Source organism: Bos mutus, chromosome 14 (genome assembly GCF_027580195.1).
Source record: "Bos mutus isolate GX-2022 chromosome 14, NWIPB_WYAK_1.1, whole genome shotgun sequence".
Lineage (NCBI taxonomy): Eukaryota > Metazoa > Chordata > Mammalia > Artiodactyla > Bovidae > Bos > Bos mutus.
Window position 1 is genome coordinate 70,664,538 of NC_091630.1, and position 16,107 is coordinate 70,680,644.

At 56.4% G+C, this 16,107-nt stretch overlaps 1 protein-coding gene and 1 long non-coding RNA gene across 11 annotated transcripts in view; one reads left to right on the top strand and one right to left on the bottom strand.

Annotated features, from left to right (window-relative positions):
* Window positions 1–6,527: 6,527 nt before the first annotated feature.
* LOC138990727 (uncharacterized) lies at window positions 6,528–11,067 on the bottom strand. The gene is made up of 3 exons (XR_011466825.1): window positions 10,873–11,067; window positions 7,914–8,045; window positions 6,528–7,414 (listed from the first exon to the last, which is right to left on the bottom strand). It is a non-coding gene; the product is annotated as an uncharacterized lncRNA (long non-coding RNA).
* Window positions 10,087–16,107, top strand: part of SLC45A4 (solute carrier family 45 member 4) — a 63,545-nt gene continuing 57,524 nt past the window's right edge. For 4 of the 10 annotated variants that reach the window (XR_011466824.1, XM_070382707.1, XM_070382704.1 and 1 more), the window contains exons 1-3: window positions 10,251–10,324; window positions 11,086–11,147; window positions 13,492–13,598. The gene's annotated coding sequence lies outside the window, so the exon portion shown is untranslated. Of the gene's footprint in view, window positions 10,325–11,085; window positions 11,148–13,491; window positions 13,599–13,983; window positions 14,083–16,107 lie in introns of all 10 variants that reach the window. The other 6 variants (XM_070382706.1, XM_070382715.1, XM_070382709.1 and 3 more) reach the window with 6 other exon arrangements.

Genomic DNA, 16,107 nt, shown 5'->3' on the forward strand with positions numbered 1-16,107 from the left:
CAGGTGGCATGACTCAGCCACCCCCTCTGCTCCCTGCCCCCAAGAAGGCTGCCAGAGGGGTGACCCCAGAACCTTGGCCCCAACACTCAGAGCTCCTCGGAGATGGGGGAGCTCAGGAGATGCCATGGAGAACAGGCGCCTGGCACAGACACCCGGGCAAGTGGGCTCACCACTCTTGGCAGCCCGTGAGCTTGGGTCTGGACCCCAAAATTCCCCGGCAACTTCTCTCAGGCCCTCTGACCACATGGTCAGACAGCACCTGCCCTGCGGGGGGTAGCCACCAAACGGGACTACCGCCCTGTCCCCCACATTCCTGCCTCCACGCCACGCATGGCGAGCTAGTCCCATTTCCAGCCCCTCGTCGCCTTTGCCCTCTATCATCCTTTAAAGAAGTGAGAAGACCGGGAGTTCCCTGGTGGCCTGGGGGTTAGCATTCTGGGCCAGGGGCCCGGGTTCAATCAGGGAACTGGGGCCCTGCACACGCACAGCACAGTCAAAAATGAATAAAGGAACCACCATTTGCAAAGCACCTACCGTGGCAGGCTACAATCCACGGGGTCGCAAGAGTCGGGTACAACTCAGCCACTAAACCACCAGCACCAGCACCACCACCGCCACCCCTGCTGTACACTTGGGTGAGAGCAGGGCTCAGCACTGACCAGACCTCAGCAAGGCTCCCTGGCTGCTCCGCACCAGAGCCTGGGCAGGGAGTGAGGTCCTAGCGCCCCACTGACCAGGAGAGAAAACTGGGGCTTGAGGAGGCTTATTGACAGACTCACCGCGGGTGGCGACTTCACTCCGCATCTCCTGGCCGGGCCACCTGTCAATCCTGTGGCTCTGAGGTATGTCCAGCCACTGCTCCCCTCATTGCCACGGCAGCTCTCCCCTGCACTCACTCAGGAGCCCCCTTTAGTTCCCTTGCCCTGCCTCTGCCCTAAGGACCTTTTAAAATGTTAAGTTTGTGTGCTCCCCTCTGCCCAGACCCTCCTGACTCCCACACCCACTCAGGGGGCCTTTGTGATCACCCAGACAGCGGCACCCCCTCCCTGGCCGCCTTCCTCAGCTTTCTTGTCCTCTATAGAATTTACAACCATGGGCTGTCTCCCCACCAGAATATAAGTCCCCTGAGAGTGAGGACTTAGTCTGTTTGCATCACACAGGCTCAGTGAGACCCCGGCATTGTGTGGACAATCTGTTCTGTTTGCTGAATGAGTGGCCGTGTGAACTGGTGGACGTGAGGATGTGTGAATGGACTCGGGAGCTTTAGAACTGGGAGGGGGCCCCACTTAGCTAGCTTCTAGAGGGTGTGCTGGTTTCCACCTGGCCTGGGAGGGGATGAGCTCCTCTGTGGCCCCGGCCTGCACTCCCCCGACGCCGGGCCCCTGTGAGCAGGGCCAGGACCTGCCCGGTGCCCACACGTTCTCTTGTCGGCCGTGCTGTGGTGCAGTGGCCACGTGTGCGTTCGTGCCAGCCCGAGGCAGGGACTAAACCGGGGCCTTCAGCAGTGAAAGTACCAGATCCTAACCACTGGACCACCAAGAATTTCCCAGCCCAGCTTTATTTTTGCTGCCTGCTGAGAAAGGTAAGGATGACTCTGCACTGGGGTGGTCTTAGAGGGCTTCCTGGAGGAGGCAAGCATGGAAAGGCAGACCCAAGGAGGAAGGAGGGCACTGCTGATAGAAGGAACAGAGGCAGGAGGAGCGAGTAGACCCAGAGGACTGAGGGGGCTGCTGACCGTGCGGGGGTGAGGGTGGGAGTTCCACCTGAGGACCGTGGCCTGGCTGAAGCACCTCAGAGATCCGCCCTGCCCTTGTTGACATCAGCAGGCGCAGCCCACGCCAGAGGCCCTAGGTCGGGGCGGTCCCACGCATCACCTGCTTTTCACCCTTCACTCCGACAAGTCCTGCCAGACACCCCACCCTCCACCCGCCGTGGGCGGCCGGTTCCTACTTCCTCTTCAGGTGACCTGGTCATCTGGTTCACAGCTGAGCTGAAGGGACGCTGACTGTCTCTCACCGTCCTGACAAGTGGACTCGAGATGCTGAGCAAGGCTGCGGCCCCTCCCTACCCTGGCAGCCTGGGGGCTCTCTGCTCCATGACCTTGAAGAAAGGACACCAGGACTCAGAGTTCAAATCCCAGCCCGCTTGCCCCTGCCACCTTAACTCTCTGTGCCTCTGCCCCCTCTTCTTTCAGACGGGGACACTAACGTCGAGCACGGGGCTGCTGTGGGCATGAGGTGACCCCGACCTGGCTGAGCCCCAGCTCATGTCCAGTCCAGCATGGTTACCGCCGTTCATCACCTCTGGGCTCCAGGTATTAGCACTGAACCCGTGCACCCAGTTTACAGATGGAGAAGCAGAGACTGGTTCATACCTGACACTGACTGACTACACAATTTGGGGGCCCCTGGGTACCATGAAAAATAAAATCCCTTTGTTCACAAGTGGCGGCAGAGTGTTAAACCAAGTGCGGGGCCCTTCTGAGCATAGGGCTCAGGTGAAGCTGGCAAGGAAGGGATAAAGTTGGGACTGGAACCCAGACGGGCTGGCGCCCACCTGTCCCACATGAGGGCTCCTGGGTTCCTGTCCGCCAGGCTGTCTTTTACCTGGGGCTCCGGCAGGGACTACAGGCCCCCCAGGGGATCTGACAGGAGGGATCCCTTAATAAGGGCACGGGTCATTCCCTAGGCCCCAGTGGGGAAGGGAATTGAGAGGCTGGTGTTCCAGCCATGGTGTGTATGTGTCTGTGTGTGCTCACCCAGGACACAGAGGCAAGAGGGTGGCCTGGAAAGTGCCTAAACTTCCAATAAGATGCGTCTTGGACCCTGGGTGTCCATATGACCTGTGTATAGCTCTGTGACTTTGAGTGGACACATGGCCACGGGTCACCCACTGACCAGACAGCATATGACTCCTGGCAATTGTCTGACCAGGTGATTGTATGACTCCAGGTAGCCCGGTGACCCCAAGAAGCTACATGATCCCAGATGGCCATAAGAACCCCACGCAGCCTTATGGCCATGGGAGACTCGATGATGCTGGGCAGCCTTTGGGTCCATGCAGCTGTATGATTTCAGGCAGTCACATGACCCTGAGAAACCCTGTGACCTCAAGAAGCTATATGACCTTGGAGAGCTATATGACCCACTTGGCAGTACAGTCCTGGGAAGCTGGATGACTTCGAGAGGCTGTGTGACCCTGGGTGTCTGTAGGATCTCAGTGGCTGTATGACCCTGGGCAGCCATACGGCCCTCAGTGGCCATGTGACCCTAGGAAGCCTGTGACTATGGGCAGCCTTGTGATCCCACGCACCTCTATGACCTCAGGGAGCCTGCTGCTCTCTAGCCAACTCCAGCACCTGGAGGTCCCGCATGGATTCGTCCCCCTTGGGGCTGGGCTAGGCACTGTCTTCTCAGGTCCTGGGATCCGTCGTGGGCGTTTGGGGGGCTCTGCCCCTCTGAAGATCTGGAACCTGTAGGGCATGGGCCCACCGACTTGCATCCCTATAAGTCTGCACCCCACGCCCTGGGGCGCCCAGCCTCTGCGTTTCACCTCTGGGCTCACAGAGATGAGGTTTCTCCCAGGGTCACGCAGGGAAGTGGCAGAGGGGGGAATGCCTGCCCCTGTGTGTCCTGCTCTGGAGGGAGGGCGGCTGTCAGGTGGACAGCTGCCAGCCACCACCCCAAGAACCCAGCCTGGCTCACAGCAGGTGCTCAGAAATACGTGGTGATAAATGAGCACACTAATTGAGATCCTGGGACTCTGTAAACGAGTTTGTTTTTAAAACTGTTTGTTGCTTAAAAAAACAAAGACGAGAGGAGGCATCCAGTAAGTACGTCCAGCTGGCGCTCGTTTGTCTCAGGAGAGAGCTCCTTGCCTCCTTCCCTAAAGAGAGCTGGCGAGGCAGGCGAGGGGCTGGGCGCACAGTAGGACCTCAATTAATGAGCAGCCTCATTGTCTCAATCACAGTGTAATGTGAGCCATGCTAGGCCATGCGGTTCCGGGCACACCAGCTCCCTTCCTGGTCCAACCCCTGGAAAGTGCTCCTCAGGCACGGAGACGCTGCTCACTCGCACTAATGGACACTGGCTCATTCATTTCTCATAACAGCCCCGGGAGGCAGGAACTGCCACTCTTACCTCCTGGAAGCTAAGAATACCCAGGTCCAGGGGACTGAGGGGACCTGCCTGAGGTCAGACAGCTGGTCAGCAGCACGACCAGGGTTTAGCTCAGGCTGACTGGCTGACTCCTAGGTGTGGTCTTGACTGTCACCCTCTCCAGGTAAGGTATGAAAGTGTTTGTGTTCATTTGGTTAGGACTCTTTGCGACCCCATGGACTGTAGCCCGCCAGGCTCCTCTGTCCATGGGATTTCCCAGGCAAGAATACTGCAGTGGGTTGCCATTTCCTTCTTCAGGGGATCTTCCTGACCCAAGGATTGAACTCTTGTCTCTTGTGTCTCCTGCATTGGCAGATGGATTCTTTACCATTAACGCCACCTGGGGAGTTCCTCTCCAGGTAAGGTCCCCTCCATTTCACACACTCAGGCTCATTTATAATGAGGTCAAAATTCAACCCCAGGTCCTGCGACCCTCTGAGCCTGTCTGCCCATCACCCCTCCACTTCTCAAACCCTGACCTGCCCCCAAACCTTGCCCTTCCTTCTACCTCTCCCAGGCCTGCGCTCCCCTCCTAGCACCAGGATCAGGGATGCTAAACATCACAGAGGGGAGTTCCCTGGCTGTGCAATGGTTGGAACTCCACGCTGCCACTGCCAACAGTGCACGTTCAATCCCTGGTTGGGAAACGAAGATCTTGCAAGTTTCATGGCATGGCCAAAGAAAAGGGGTCACGTGGGCCCCATACCCTCTGCTGCAAGTGCCCTGAACCAAGTGGGTCCCAAGATCAAGATGAACACTCCTACCCCGTATAGGCCTGTGACCGTGGGAAACACAGAGTGGTGGGTCATAACAAATACCCTGTCAAGTACCTCAGCAAGTACCCTGTCAAGGTTGGCTCATGTTGTTTCAGGGGTCTGTGGACACCCCCTCCCCAGAGTCTCTGCATGGGCCCTAATTAAAAAATTCCTTTTCTCTGTCTTCTCTGTCACTCTCTCCATCCAAATATGTCTGCAGCCCTACTGTGTGCAGGCTCTGGGATGTATCCGTGAACCTTGCCCGGTACCCATCCCTTGGCCAGGGCTCACAGACCACTAGAGAGGCAGACAATGCCAGTTACAGCTGCGAATGATTGGTGAAGGGGCAGAGTGCCTCAGAGCTCATGGGAAGGAGGCACTCATTCCTCCAAGGCAGGGCATCTAGGAAGGCTTCCCAGAGGAGGTGGTTCCAGGCAAACCTCCAGAAACGGTCATGGTTAAAGTTTTCTGTTCTTAGGCCCGGGGTTCCACGGATGAGAGGGGCATAGCCCTGCTCCAGCGGCCGCCGGGTGAGCGGGAGAGGGCAGGGTTCCACAGGCAGTACTGGGGACACTGTCAGGCCCTGGGCTCTCCGCAGGTGTCCTTGCAGGTCAGCGTGCTCCCAAATGAGGACACAGGGCTGGCTCCGCCACTTGTGTAAGCACATACAGAGTGGCGGCCGAGCGGGGAGGCAGGCGTGGGTCCCTTCTGAGCACGGGGCGGGCCCCTGCAACCTCCCGGGTGCACACCTGTGACGGGTAGGTGCCCACGCACATCCTTATCTAGAGCCAGGCCAGCTGAGCCCAGGCCAAGAGGGCTGGTGCCCGCTCTGTCCTCACAGGACTGTGGTCCACTCATTCAAGAGGGGGAAGGAGAGTCCGGGTGGGTGGGATCCCCGTCGGCCCCGTTCCCAGGTCACCCTGGGGAGCTGGATGCTGTGGCCATGGGCTGTAGACACACCACCCAGCCCGTCTTGGGCAGCTTGGGCTGCTACTGCGAGGCCACACACTGGCTGGCTTCCGCAGCAGACACCTGTCTCCCCCAGTTCTGGATGCTGTGGTCTGAGATGAGGGTCCTGGGGGCCCTCCCCCTGGCTGTGCCCTCACACTGCCTTCCTTGCTGCACGCATGTGGCGAGGGCAGGAGCCGGCTCTCCCGTGTCTTCTCACAAGGGCACTAGTCCCACGAGAAGGGCTCTACCCCGTGACCTGACGAGTTCTTTTCAATATTTATCTGGGGGCTTCCCTGGTGGCTCTGTAGTAAAGAATCCACCTGCCAATGCAGGAGACACAGGTCCAATCCCCGATCTGGGAAGATTCCACGTGGCACAGAGCAACGAAGCCCGTGCGCCACAACTACTGAACCTGCCATCGAGAGCCCAGGAGCCACAATTCCTGAGTCCACACGCTGCAACCACTGAAGCTCGTGTGTCCTAGAGCCAGTGGTCTGCAACAACAGAAGCCCGAGAACTGCAACTACAGAGTAGCCCTGCTCGCCACAACTGGAGGAAAGCACTCACAGCAACAAAGACCCAACACAGCCACAGATAAAATACTTATTTCTAAAAAAATTTATTTGGCTGCACTGGGGCGTCATTGCAGAGTACAGGATCTTCAGCTGCAGCATGTGGGATCTAGTTCTCTGCCCAGGGAAGGAATCCCCTCCACTGGGAGTGGGGAGTCCTAACCACTGGACCACTAAGGAGGTCCCACTCCCGTGACCCATCTTCAAATATCATCCCGCTGAGGCTAGGGCTTCACGATGAATTTTGAAGGGACACAAACACACAGTCCACAACACCTTACTTGGTGGTGGCTCCTGGATGAGGACCCGGCTGGTTAGGCTAGATCGGAGTGCTGGCAGAGTGGCTCTGCCCGTGGCCCTCATGCACATGTGTGCCCAGGTACACATGCACACAGGCATACTCGCACACGTAGAGCGTTGGGCCCGTGCACACTGGGGGCTTTTCCTTAACTTTGTTCTCTGTCTAATCTCTCTGTGGAGCTCCGGATTACAGAGGCGATTGCGTTTATTTACTCTTGCAGAAACAGTCATGGAGAGCCTGCTCTAGGTCAGATCCTGTGCTGGGCTCCGTGGCCACAGCACTAGTAAGGTGCTATCAGTCCGTCGTGCGCCGTGCTTTGTGGCTCAGTCGCGTCTGGCTCTGTGCGGCCCTAAGGGCCATAGCCATCAGGCTCCTCTGTCCATGGGATTCTCCAGGCAAGAATACTGGAGTGGGTTGCCACGCCCTCCTCCAGGGGATCTTCCTGGTCCAGGGTTCGAACCTGTGTCTGTTATGTCTCCTGCATTGGCAGGTGGGTTCTTTACCACTAGCGCCACCTGGGACTGTCTCACAGTTTTTGCATCCATCCTGTGGTGGATGGCCATCTGTTTCCCATTCCACCATGGGATCCTTAAGGATAGACAGTACATCTTGCTGCCAGCTCTGGTCCTAGCACCTGGCATGGTACACGGCACATGGCGGGCACTCAGTAATTACCTGCTGAATGAATGAAAATAAAGAAGATTCAGTAAACACCAGCATTTAGGGAATAATTAAACAAAGTTATTAAGTCCTTAGGCTGTTCTTACTGTATCGAGTTTCTGCTTTTTAAATTTTTTGGCCATGGCACACAGCATGTGGAATCTTAGTTCCCTGACTGGGAACTATGTCCCTTGCGGTGGAATTGCGGATTCTTAACCACAGGATCTCCAGGGAAGTTCAAGTCTTTTTAAAGAAGCATTATTTGGAATTCCCTGGTGGTCCAGTGGTTAAGAATTCTTTTGTCAATGCAGGAGACAGGGGTTTGATCGCTGGTCTGGAAAGATCCCACATACCGCGAGGCAACTAAGCTACGCTCCACGACTACTGCGCCTGAGCTCTGGAGCCCGTGTTCCGCAGCAAGAGAAACCGTCACAATGAGAAGCCCTCAGAAAGCAACTGGAAAGCAGCCCCTACTCGTCACAGCTTGAGAAAAGCCCGCACAGTGATGAAGACCTACCCTGTGTTAGTCACTCAGTCGTGTCCGACTCGTCGTGACCCCATGGACTGTAGCCCACCAGGCTCCTTGGTCCATAGAATTCTCCAGGCAAGAATACTGGAATGGGTTGCCATTTCCTTCTCCAAAGACCTACTGTAGCCAAAATTAAATAAATAGCATTTTTGAATCCTCAAGATGACTTGTGAGTTGGGTATTGTCAGAAGTCTCATTTGCAGATGACTCTGACGTGAAATAAGGTGCCCGTGCAGCTGGAGGACATGCAGGACATGCAGCTGGAGTTGCTTCCACCTCCATCTTCTGACCATAGGAGCCAAAACCCGGCAGGGAAGGATAGATAGACAGTGGTGAGCACCCTCAATGTGTCAGGGGCAACTTTGGGTTCTTACTACATACACGCCAGATATTCTTATTAACTCTTCATTGAAGCATCACATGCACCCTGAAGAGTTCACACATGATGAATGCACAGCTGGAGAAAATTCCATAAACTGAATACATCCATGTAACCAGCACCCAGATCGGGAAACAGAACCTCATCAGCTCCCCAGATATTCCCTCCATGTCCTGGCTCTGGCACTCTCCCCTCCAAGATTAACCACTATTCTGACTTCTACCACCATTTGTACACTTCTACTGATTTATCCACATAGAATTCTGTAAGCTTTAGGGTCTGTTTTTTTTTTCTTCTTCTTAAAGTCGTGTGTAAGGGTGGCTCAGTGGTAAAGAATCTGCATGCCAATACAGGAGATGCAGGTTTGATCCCTGGGTTGGGAAGATTCCCTGGAGTAGGAAATGGCAACACACTCCCTTAAAATTAAAAAAAAAAAAAAAAATATTGCGTGTGAGAGTCACCCATATTGTCTATTGTTACAGATTATTCATTGTCATTGCATTGTATGAATATGTTGCAATTCATACATCCATTCTATGATTGATAAGCATTTGGGTAATTTTCACTTTCTGTTTATTACAAACAGTGCTGCTATGCACAAAAACAGGATCACAGAAAGTACGCATCAAGGAGGTCACAGGTTTGACATAGAATCCAGTACTTCTAAGCAGATTCCCAAGGTGGCTGCACCAATTTGCATCCCCACCAAGTAGGGTTATGAGAGTTCCAGTTGCTCCACTTCCCTGCCAACACTTAATATTGTCAGATTTCTCCATTTTTCCTGCTCTGTAGGCTGTGCTGTACACTTTATTTCTCAATCCTTTCAGCAACTCCATGAGAAGGATTTTGTGATCTCTACGTTACAGATGAGGACACCCAGGTTCTGAGAGGTGAAGTAATTTCTCCAGCACTACTTAAACCCTGGCACTGGCACAGGGCTGTCTGACCTCAGCCCAATTTACCATCCGTTTCTCAAGCTGCCTCCTCCGACCTTGTCCCCAGGGGTTCCCAGAAGTCCCATCCTAGGGACTATAGCCACTCTGCTTCTTGGGTGATACCGGACTGGTGCCCCTGGCGTGGGTCGGTCTGCGAGTAGGAGGCCCCCTGGTCCAGGTCCTCTCTAGCCCTCTTTCCAGGCCTGGAAAGGCTGGAAAGGGCAGGGGGTGGGCAGCGGGGGGGCACACTTAGCGTGGGGGTTGGGGGTGGTATGGGGCTGGGAAGAAGGCCCAGGGCAGGTAGGGGAAACCGAGGGGAGGGTTTTGCTGTCGCACCTGGTGGCGGAACCCATCTCACCCGTCAGGCCGGGGGATGGAGGGAGAGTGGGATGGGAGGAGGCTGTCTGCAGAGGGACCAGGCTGGTGGCGGGCCGCGAGGCTCTTAGGACCCTCTTCCAGGAGGCGTTAGCGGAGAGGCAGGACCGGGGTGAACCGGGGAGGGGCGAGGGTGGCAGGTTCTCCCTCCCGCGGCTACCAAGGGGCACCTGCGCGGCCAGAGTCTGGGGTCACGGCTCCCGGTTAGGGTCTGCACTCAAGTCTGGAGAAGCTGGGTTGGGGGCGAACCGCAGACCCTCGCCAGAGGCCGGAGGCGGGATGCGGCCGGGGCGGGGCCGGTCCGGGGCGGGGCCGGTCCGGGCGGGGCCGGTCCGGGGCGGGGCGTGACGGTGGGTGGGGCCCGGGGAGACCAATAGGCGTGCGCGGCTCGGGCCCCGCCCCGCCCCCCGCGGCGGCTGCTGCATAGTCATGAGCTCGGGCGGCGCTGCGTCAGCGGAAGCGGCGCGCGGCGGCTGTTTCCGACCTGATAAAGCGGCGTTGTCCCCGCGCGCTGGCCGCATCCTCGCAAGCGCTCCGTTCGCGCCCGCGTCTCTCGCTGACTGACCGCCCGGCCGGCCAGCTGAGGAGCAGCCGCCGCCGGGCCCTGCCGCCGCCGCCGCCCCGGAGCGCCGCGCCCCCGCCGCCCCCGCCCGGCCCGGCCCGGCCGCCCCGCCGCGCCGCCGCCCCGCGGCCCCGGCCGGAGGAGACAGGTGAGCGGCCGGCCCGCTGCCCCGACCCCGCCGCACCTGGGTTCCCGGCACCTGCCGCTGCCGGCCCCCGCGTGGCCCCGGCCTCGAGCTCCGGGGCCGGCTCCCGGCCCGCTCCGGCATCCCTTCCCCGGGGAGGAGGCCCCCCACGCCACGGCCGAGAGCCTGCTCCCGCCCGCACAGCCGCCCCGGGCTTCGGCCCCTTCCCTTCTCTGCCCGGGGTGCACCTGCCCGTCCTCGTCTCCGTCCCCTTCCACCCCCGCCCCAGCCTCCTGGAGCATTTCGGGCCCCTCCCCGCGGGGTGCGCCTTCCCCTGGACCCTGCCCCGGCCGCAGTCCTCGGCATCCCCCACCCCAGTCTTCTCGGGTTACTCTACCCGCAGGAAGCCTGGCGCCTCGGCCACCTCGGTCCCGACCCTGCCCCGCGCCCTCGGCCTGACGTCGCCAACTTCTGAGTTCAGCCACTGTTCCCTCTGCTTGAAACCCTCCTGTCCCCTGTGGCCTCGCAGGGCGGCCACACTCGGGGCTGCCCCTGTGTTTTGTTTGTTTTACCTGCACCGTCCTCTGGTCTGCCCCTTTGAAGACACCTCCGTTCCCGCAGCCAAGCTGTGCCTGGGGAAGAGGGGCCAATGCCTTGGTACACCCAGGTCCCCAGCCCCTGCCCTGCAGAAGTCCCCGCACGTTTGTCTGCATCTCTGCACCGCTCTCCCTTTCCCGAGCCGGCTCGCCTCCCAGAGCTCTTGAACTTAACCCGTTCCTCCCCAGGGTGTGTGCTCTTGACTGGGCTGCGGGGGAACACCTTCCAGCAAAGGGCTTTTTCAGAGGAGGTATGTCAAAATGGGAGGGGTGGTGGTTTGAAAAAAGCACAGCCTCCCAGTTAATCATTCCTAGTGATGGGGGCGGGGGTACACACTTGATCTCCTAGGGAGTGTGAGTTTTTTTTTTTTCCTTTCCAAATGGGGGCACTGAGCGATCCAACCCCATCGGTTTCCTCATCTGACTCCAGCCAAAAGGGGCCTGGTCGCTCCTGGTTTGGGGGGCATCTCCTAGCCTGAGGCCTGGGAAGGGATGAGGGTTTAGAAAATGAGTGATCGAAGCCATAGTTGTGGGGTCAAATGATTGTCAGAATCGAAGCCTGCTCCTGGGAAAAGCCAGGTCGATCTTCCGGCGTTCTGTGAGTGTGCTCTGCACTTCAGTGGTAGGGTAAGGGGGAATCTTTCAGCTCTTATATTTTGCGCCTGTAGTAGGAGAAAAAGGAAGACGATAAAAAGCTGGAGGATTGGTGTATTACCCTGATGCGGTGTATTAAATGGCAGGGCATCCAAAAGAGTGACCCTAGCCGCCTTTAAAAATGAATACTTTTCCTCAGTTTTCTAGTGGATCTGAATTATGTATTCAGAGAAACAGTAAGAGTTTATTGAATGCTCAAGAGGTTTTGCAGAATCCACTTAAAGGTGGGGAGAGGCAGCGGCTGTGGCCTGGAGCTGTGTAGGTCCCAGGTGGGAAGATCCTTGCGGCTGCAGAATGCTGGGGCTTCTGGAGTGGCGGGGAGGGAGGAGTCGGTTGTCTTAAAAATCTGGAATTTCAGTCCCGTTCGGGCTAATTGATAAATCATGGGCAGCAGCTGTAAAGGAAAGTAGGGGCTAGTTTGAGACGCATTTGAAATGCATATTAGGCCCTGAGTGGAGGATATGTGTGGCCTGGATGTCCCCCCGGGGAGGCTGCCCAGGGGCTCCGGGCCTGTGAGAGTGGGCCTGCTTCCCTGGCTGAGATGCGTGCTGCAGCCTCGGCCCGTGCCGCATCGGAAAAGCAGAGCAGAGATTGGACTGGGCGATCTCCAAGGTGCCTGGCAGTTTTTTTTTTTTAACATCCTGGGGCTCTTCCCTGCCCTCAGCGCTGCTTGCTGGAGGTCGGGCAGGGGCGGGAGGAGCCTGGCAACAGGACCCTGGCCTCTCGGAGCTGGGAGAGCCCGCCCTGCAGGTCTGCGGGGGAGGAGGGGCTGCGGCAACGGCCGCTTGCTCCCCCATCCCCAGTGGAGAGAGCACACACAGGCATTTTCGCCCGCGTTCAGGCTGCTTGGTGTTGGATTGGTTTTATCCGTGTTGTCAGAGGGACGGTGGGGAGGAGAGTGGACGGACTCGCTGGGGTCTGGGCTTTGCTGGCATGTCCTGACGGCGGTGCCCGTTGGTCCCCGTCCCTCGTCTGCACCCTCTTGGCCTCCCCTGCTCCTCCTCTGGGGCCCAGCAGCCCAGTCCTGTGTAGCCGGCAGGGGTGGTTCGTGACTTAACAGCCTGTGGGCCTGGCACGGAGTAAGGGTGACTGGTGAGCGCAGTAGGTGGCAGACAACCCCAAATTGCAGTGCCCTCCCCGGGAACACCCCTGGCAGAGCCGTGTCTGTAATTTGTGGAGCCAGAACGTGCTGGAAGCCGAGTTCCCGCTGAGGACGGGCCAGGGTGCTGCTCCACGCTTGCTTCCTCTGGTTTCCCAGATTTTCTTTTTTTTTAATCACAACATAATTCCGCTGATGAAGAGACACTCAGCGAAACCCCATTAGGAGGGTTGCCTTCATCTCCAAGCCAGGAAACCTGAGAGCATTTTAGCGCTGCAGAGTGAGAATCTGACCAGAGGGGAAAAGCCTCCCAGAGGAAGAGCGGCCATAGAGAAAGGAGGTGGGAGAGGACCCCCGGGCAGGGGCTCCCAGGCCAGGCCCACCGCCCCTCCCCCACCCCTGCCCGCACAAGGTCCCCTTGTTTAGATTAGCTTAGTTATCCCACCAAAATCAATGAACAAGGATCTTTTTAATGTGGAAGTTTCAAAATGTGCTTCGAGTGGCTTTTTTTTTTTTTTTTAAGAGTATTAAATGCTAACCCTTGTGAAGTAAGGCACTTCCAGCTAACTCTGAGATTGTGGACATTTGAACGTGTGCACAAAGGAAGCTTCCCTGCCTGCATTCAGACCAGACCACACGGCCGTCATTTTCAACCCCCTGCCACTTAGGTAGTGGTGACCCTGGAAACGTTCCCTGGGGGCCTCATAGTATTTGTGAAGCTGCTGCTTGGCAAGTGACTTTCAGAGGAAGCATTTTAAGAAGATTAAGAGCCGCAGGCTTGCAGGGCAGCAGTGTGATTCCTGCTATTTTCAGGGCACCGACAGTGTTCCCCTCACACCCAGGTCGGCAGTAGCGCAGAGACACAGCCCGGACACTCGACGCGGATGTGACGCCCGGAAGTGCGGACGGTGGTCTGTCTGGGTCCTCTGTTGAGCTTGCTCATCTTGGGGTAAGCACGCTGCTGCTGCTAGAGATGGTGGGAAAGGAAACAGGTCCTCAGGGTTGGAGAGAAGGGCTCTGAGTTCTCTTCTGCTAGTTTGGAACCTCAAGCAAAGACAGGTCGCCAGAGTCCATAGCTGGACCTGCAGGGAGCCCCCAAATGAGGGTGTGCACTGTGCCAGGCATTTGCCCCCAAGTGCAGGGTGGGGTGCTGGCTGTCCCAAAGTGGGACCCCCCCACCCCCACCACAGCTGGAGGGTTTGCAGAGCCTTTTCGAGTCCCTGTGCAAGGCTGCCCTGGCCTCACTTCCCCACTCTGCTGGCCCTGCGCCCAGGTGAGGGAGGCTTTGTTCCACCTGGGCCGATGTTGTTTGCCTCCTCCCAAACCTGTTGCAGGATTTCACTGGCAGTGAGGAAGCCGCATTCCTGAACCAGTGCCCGAGAGGCTCTTTATTGTGCTGCCTTCAAGAAGTACCTTCCAGCCTGGGATTCTCTGTCAGCTGGTTTGCAGTTTTTGGAGTTTGCTGAAGGGTCTCTCCTGGGGCTTCACCCTTGAATCCTGGAGCTCGTTGAATTAGTTGGTGACCAAATTCTTCCCAATGGAAAGAAAGGAAGGTCTTGAGCGCAAAATCCATAACAGACCCTTAGATAAAGAGGGATTGGAAGAGAGTGGATTCGGGTCCAGATGTCATGGTTGATGAGATTTTACATACAGATTTTCCTGTACAGTTTTAGACAAACAACATTTTACTCACCATTTTAGGAAAACACATTTATCCAAAAGAGGAGGTGATTTTTGGTTTGGAAAGAGGAGTGTTTTTCCATCAGTTATTTTGAGGGGAGGGGTTTGGGGATGAACTTGGGATGTGGACGCTGGGGGGATGGTGAGGGGGGGAACCAGCTGAGGGGCTGGAAGGCAGCCCTCTCATCATTGCGATCACCTGTTAAGTTAGGAGTGCTTCAGAGCGACATTCCCTTAAAGCAGAGATCTTCAGACTTTCTTCCCCTGTTCTGTGAAATAACAAAAACTGTGGACACATTTTTAAGTTGCCATCTAGACTTTTTCACTTAAAATAGCACTCTAATGATCTGATAGCCCACCCTCACCCTTTGCAAAAAGGAGCAGACTGTTTTTAACAGTTGTAACACACGTGTCTTTTCTTCATCTTGTGTGCTTGCTTCATGTTTCCTTGTGGAATTTTAATATCATGCACTTTTATACTTGAAAGCCTTTTATTGATCGTTCTTCACACTTCTCTGTCACCAGAGTATACCTAAACTGCAGTTTAAAACATTTCTGTGATTGTGAAGCTGTGTTAATCCAGAAGAAATTTTTTAAAAGTATTTATTTATTTATGACTGCCTCTGTACACGGGCTCGGTGCTGTTTCTTTATGGCTGTGGTGAACATGCCCAGTAGTTGGGGCACATGGGCCCACTTGCCTCACGGCATGTGGGATCTTAGTTCCCTGACTAGGGATTGAACTCACACCCCCTACACCAGGAGGCGGATTCCCGATCACCAGGCAGGTCCCCCAGGAGAGATTTTCATCACTGTAAATATCAGTACAGAATTGATCACAGAAGCAGAAATGTATTGCTGGTCTTGATAATTACTTGATAACTACACATAGGCAGAATGTGTCTTAAAGAGCTGGCTGGGTCCCTTTAAAGTGCCTCCATTAAAGTAATTATCCCCCTGTCCTTGATGCCGGTACCCCCCGACTCACAACAGGGACTGAGGAAGGCAGAATGTGAAGGTGACCTTGGTAGCGAGGAGTTGGGTAGGGGGGTGGGGGCCAGTAGACTTGACCACCGGCCGTGTCACAGACAGGATAACCCTGAGGATCTGTGAACTCAGAGTCTCCCACACCCGAGAACCCCGAGGGTGCTTGGCGTTTGCACACGGGCTGTAGAGTGCTGCTCTGTCACTGGGCCGGGCTTGGTGGATGGAGCAGCAGGCTGTTGTTAGATGGTGGCTTCTGTGCTCCTCTGCGTGTGCTGGGGTGTTTGGGGTTTCCTAGATGGACTGTGTTAAAGGGCACAGGACGGTACATCTCGTACACGAGTGTGTTTTGGTTAGTGGCAATGCATTTTTATTCGGTTGGGTTAAAATGCAAGCCTGTGAACCAGTGCTGTGAGTTAAAGAGGTTTTTGTTCCCCCTGGGGGAATCCATCAGCCTACTCTGCCCAGCTCTGTTCTCGGGCCCAGGAAGAGTGTCCGCAGGGAGGAGAGTGTACCCGCTGCTGGTCTCTAGGGCGAGGGCCCCTGGGCTGGGGGTGCAGAGGAGCCTGGCAGGTCGGGGTTTGGGAAGCAGGGCCTCACCCTAAGAAGCAGGTGGCACTGGCGTCAGTTTCCATACCTTCCTCAGAGCCGCTTGAAGTCCGGGCTGGCCTTCTCCTAGGTGAGCCAGAGATGCCCTCGAAACGTGAACATGTACTGTGTTTAGCCTAAAAGCCGGTTGATGTTAGATATGACAGCGAGTTTAGAAATTCGGCAGACTGCTCTGCCTTCCCGCCC